Here is a 5,083-nt window from a genome sequence, read left to right as displayed (position 1 = left end):
GAAGGATCAACCCACAAAATGGAACGACCAGTGCCAATGAGCTTTTAATAAGATAAAAGGATATCTTATGAACCCATCAATATTGACACCTCCGGTGGAGGGGGAACCACTTCTACTGTACTTATCAGTTGAGGAGTATTCCATGGGCTCCTTACTAGCTCAAAAGAAGATAGAGAAGGGGATAGAGCATGCCATATACTACCTCAATAAAAAGTTCTTGGAATATGAGGCATGATACACATCTCTGGAAACTTGTGTGGCATTGATATGGGCAACAAAAAGGTTGTGACACTATATGCTGGCATATCCAGTATGGTTGATCTCAAGGATGGATCCAATCAAGTACCTCTTTGAGAAACCAACTCTCACAAGAAGGATGGCTCAATGGCTACTATTGTTGTCAGAATTTGACATCACCTACGTCACTTAGAAGTCTATCAAGGGGCAAGCTATAGCCGATCATTTGGCTACTCACCCACAGAAGATGGAAGAATTTTAGATGATGCCTTTCCAAATGAAAAAATCATAGCAATTGAAGAAAAATATACAGCTGATGAATGGTAGCTATATTTTGATGGAACATCCAACCAGAAGGGATGTGGTGTGGGAATATTGCTTGTCACTCCAGATGACCTTTATTTGCCTTTATCATTCCATGTTGACTTTCCCTATACTAGCAACATTGCTGAATATGAAGCTTGTACCTTGGGCCTGGAGATAGCTCTAACCATTGAGGTGAAGAGGATCAAGGTGTATGAAGATTCAACCATTGTCATCTATCAGATGCAAGGAAAGTGGAAGACTAGAGATGAGAAACTGAAACCGTATCAAGAGCATCTGGAAGAGGTGATTGGACACTTTGAGAATATCTCATTTGAATACTTCCAAAGGGATAACAAATGATTTGCCGATGCCCTTGCACCTTTGGCTTCTATGATAGAGTGCAATCCTATGGTTCGAATCCGACCATTGTTGGTGGAATAAAGAAGCAAGCCCATTTACCAGAATGTGGTGAACTCTCTCACCATAGATGGCTGGTCTTGGTTTGCCCACATAGTAGACTTCATCAGGGAAAGAAAGCATCCGGTTGATGCTACAGATGGGGAAAAGAAGTTCCTAATGAGATATGCCACCTAGTTCATTCTCCAAAGGGATTTATTACAGAAGAGGTCTTCTGATGGGATACAACTGTTGTGTGTGGATGAAGATCAAGCTACAAAAATCATAGAGGAAATTCACCAAGGTCTTTGCGGGTCTCATATGAATGCCAAGATGCTTGCCAAGAAGATTCTCAGGCTGGGATACTACTAGAACACAATGGAAGCAGAATATGTGGATTTTGTCAAGAAATGCCCCAAATGCCAGATATTTTCCAACATCATACATATCTTGCCAACAGAATTGCACTCACTCAATTCCCCTTGGCCATTTTCTATTTGGGCCATTGATGTTATAGGGAAGATCAAACCCAAAGCATCCAACGGGCACGAGTTCATCCTAGTGGTCATTGATTACTTCACCAAGTGGGTAGAAGCTTAGCCATATGCACTCCTCACATCTGCCAAGGTGGAAAAGTTTATCCATGAAAACATCATTTGTGGATATGGAGTGCCACAGGAGTTGATATCGGATTAAAGATCCCATTTCTGTGGCAAGGCTGACAAAATCTGCATAAATGTTGGCATCAAAAGGCATTACTCCACCACTTATAGGCCACAAACCAATGGGGCAGTTGAAGCAGTTAACAAGAACATCAAGGTCATCCTTTAGAAAATGGCTGAAACACACAAGGATTGGGCAGACAAGTTGCCACTTGACTTATGGGTATATCAGACTTCCATATGATCTTCAACTGGGGAGACTCCTTTTTCCTTGGTATACGGGGTTGAAGTGGTTTTTCCAGCAAAGATCCTAGTACCATCCCTAAAGGTACTTTTGGATAGCCAGTTACTAGAAAGAGAATGGGTGAAGGCTAGACATGACGAGCTTGACTTTCTAGATGAAAGCCATATAAAGGCCATGGATAATTTAAGAAAATATCAATTGAGGATGGCAAGAGCATTCAACAAGCATGTAAGGCCCCGTCACATAAAAGAAGGTGAGCTAGTTCTCCAAGAACAAAGAGCTCCCATTCATAATCCAAGGGGGAAATTTAGGCCAAGCTGGAGTGGCCCTTTTAATGTCAAAGAAATCTTGTCCAGTGGCCATAAGACTCATGGATCTTAATGGCAAAGAAATACCTTGATTAGTCAACATGGATCAAATCAAGAAATATTATGTATGAAATGAGTGGACCACCTGAACTACGCTATACCTCATTCCTCTTAGGGATACATAGGCAACTTGACATGTGTAAGTGCAATCTCAACAATCTCAAAAAAAAAAAAAAAAAAAAAAAAAGTTTTTTAGATTAATAATTAAGGTATCTAAAAGATCATCATAGATTGTTTACCCCAAGAATCGCCACTTGGCATATCTGGTCACTAGGTACTTGTCATTCACCTGTGGTCCTTCAAATTCTTATCCAAAATTCCATCTCCCTAAAGGTTGCCACATGGCACTAGTAATCAAGGCTAGTTCTCCCCACCTTTGATTGGTTAAAAACACAAAAAAGAAAATTGATGCAATATTGGCAAAGGTTTGGTTGTGTAAATAGTTAATGTGTGGTACTTTGAAAAATCACCTCTCCTCTTTGTTTGTGATGGATGCAGGAAAAATCATGGACTCTTTGCATGAGACATTAAGGAAATGGACCTTGGACATCAACATTGAGGCACCGGGACTACTGGAGTCTATAAACATGTCAGTGCTCAGTTGGATCGGATGTGTAGAGTTACATCATAATTTACTTTGATAGGTGCCTCAACATTGGGATGCTGATCTCCATATATTTCTGTTTGGGACCATTGAGATTTGCCCGACTCTGGAGGAATTTAGAGCCTACATGTTAACTCCACCTAAAGGCAGATTGATTCAACCATCTTTAAAGAAGGACTATTTAGATGAGATTCAAAGCTTCTTTGGATGGGGGAAAGAAGAAATGAAACAATTTGTTAGATATGAGAAGATCGACATTTTGAAGGTGACTGGGATTCTTACCAAGTATATGTCATTGGGAGAAATCCACTAACAGAGATCGCGGGATGCTTATCTATTTTGCATATTGGCTCATTATGTTCTTCGAACTCCCGGACGTGGTGCACCACTTGTTTTTATAGAGGTGGTAAAACAACTAAGGGAAGGAGGTGATATTGTCCTCATAGTTCTTGCAAAGAAACTTAAGGGGTTTGATGATATGTGCCACAGCCACAAATTTGGGACTGATCATTATCAAGGAAGTCTTACTATATTACAGCTTTGATTACTCGAAAGGCTGAAATTGGTCAAGCCATTAAATGAATTCCAACTTAGAGTTTCTCACTATCAAGACAAGAGGGAGGTCCCCGAATTCAAGCTCATTGATGATTGGAAAGAGTACCTACAAAGAAATATTGCACAAGACATCGCATGGAAGTGCCCATGTTGGCCCTAAGATGATTTCCTAATGAAGACCCTTGGATTTAGCTATGTCAGTTGATGGGTTTGACTCATATGTCCTTTTACCTGCCAACTTCTATCAGCCGACAGTATGGACTGAAGGCAGGAGACTCGAAAGAATTGGTGAACTTCTATCCACCCCAAGAATTGTCTCCCCATTTCAATATGATTCGCTTGATGATGTAATGAGGTGATGTTTGGGTTTTAGAATTATTCTAGTTATTCTAATGAAGATTTGAGTTGTAGAATTAATTGTGCCTTAAAATTCAAACTCCTGAACAAAAAAAAAAAAAAAAAAAAAAAGGATTTTTGATGCCAAAAGATAAGTTTTTTTTTCCAAAATAAAGTGCCAAGACTGGCAGTACAAAAGATAAAAACAAAAACAAAGCAAAGAGAAATGATTATGGGGAAAAAGAAGAAGAAAAAGAAAAACATTTGTGCAAGAATAACAGAAACAGAGCCCTAGGATTTGGCTTCTTCAACTGTGCCATGCTCAAAGCTATCTGTAGGAATCATCACATCACTAGAAGTGATGCAACTGTTTGTATTTAAAAATATATTACTGCAAGCGTACGGTATATTGTAGCCAACGAGTCGATCACAAGGAGATTAGTCACTCTATCTTACCTACTCTAAGTACGGCGAGAGTGAACAAGGGATAGTTGATTTTAGATCATTGTCCTAGAACATACATATAAATGAAAGAAAATGATCTACACATTCAACAACTAAGTTAAACAGTTCTAACGCTAGATTACTTTAATTAGAGAAGTAAAATAAATACTGAAAATAACAACTAAAAAAAGAATCTACAAATAATGAAGCTGAACTAACAAATAAAGAATTGAAATAGAAAGCAAGTAAGTAAAGGAAAAATTCTCAATACATCGACGAAATTTTTAGGAGAGGCACTACTGTAGGCATCACCTTCAATTATAACACATATGTATATAAGAACACAAGGAAAAAATAAATAATACTCATGAATAAAATATCAATCCTTAATGAGTAGGTTTAATATTGGAGAGAGGTGATGGGGGACACATCATCATCAATTTGAGCTCTTACCAATTAAAGACCTTCAAATAATAGGCCAAACTTCTGAGGGAGGCATAGCCAAACACACCTCTTCAGTTTTAGCACTTATAAATTGAGGTCACACACACATACTAAGTAAATAGTAATTCAAAATTTAATCTAGAAGAAAAAAAAAAGCCATAAAAATCTTAATTCCACTACTTGTATTTACATAAAAATTTTATCTCCACTAATAAACTTTGTCATATCTTCATTATGTGTAAGCTAATTTGAAACTTGATTGATTTGAAGTGATGGCATTGGAACAGAATTATTGATGAAGAACTTGCTCTCTTGAACTTGAAACTCTTGATTCTTATCACTTGAACCAATTCTTTCCTAGAACTATGGATTGCACTAATTAAATTAACTAAACTATGAACTAAATTAACAAAGTAAACTAATAATTAAACAAACTAACAATTAAAAACTGAATTGCATTATCATTAATCACTTGAATAAAAGCCTG

The sequence above is a fragment of the Macadamia integrifolia genome, unplaced genomic scaffold (assembly GCF_013358625.1).
Source record: "Macadamia integrifolia cultivar HAES 741 unplaced genomic scaffold, SCU_Mint_v3 scaffold134, whole genome shotgun sequence".
Classification (NCBI taxonomy): Eukaryota; Viridiplantae; Streptophyta; class Magnoliopsida; order Proteales; family Proteaceae; genus Macadamia; species Macadamia integrifolia.
This window is presented reverse-complemented; position numbering follows the sequence as displayed.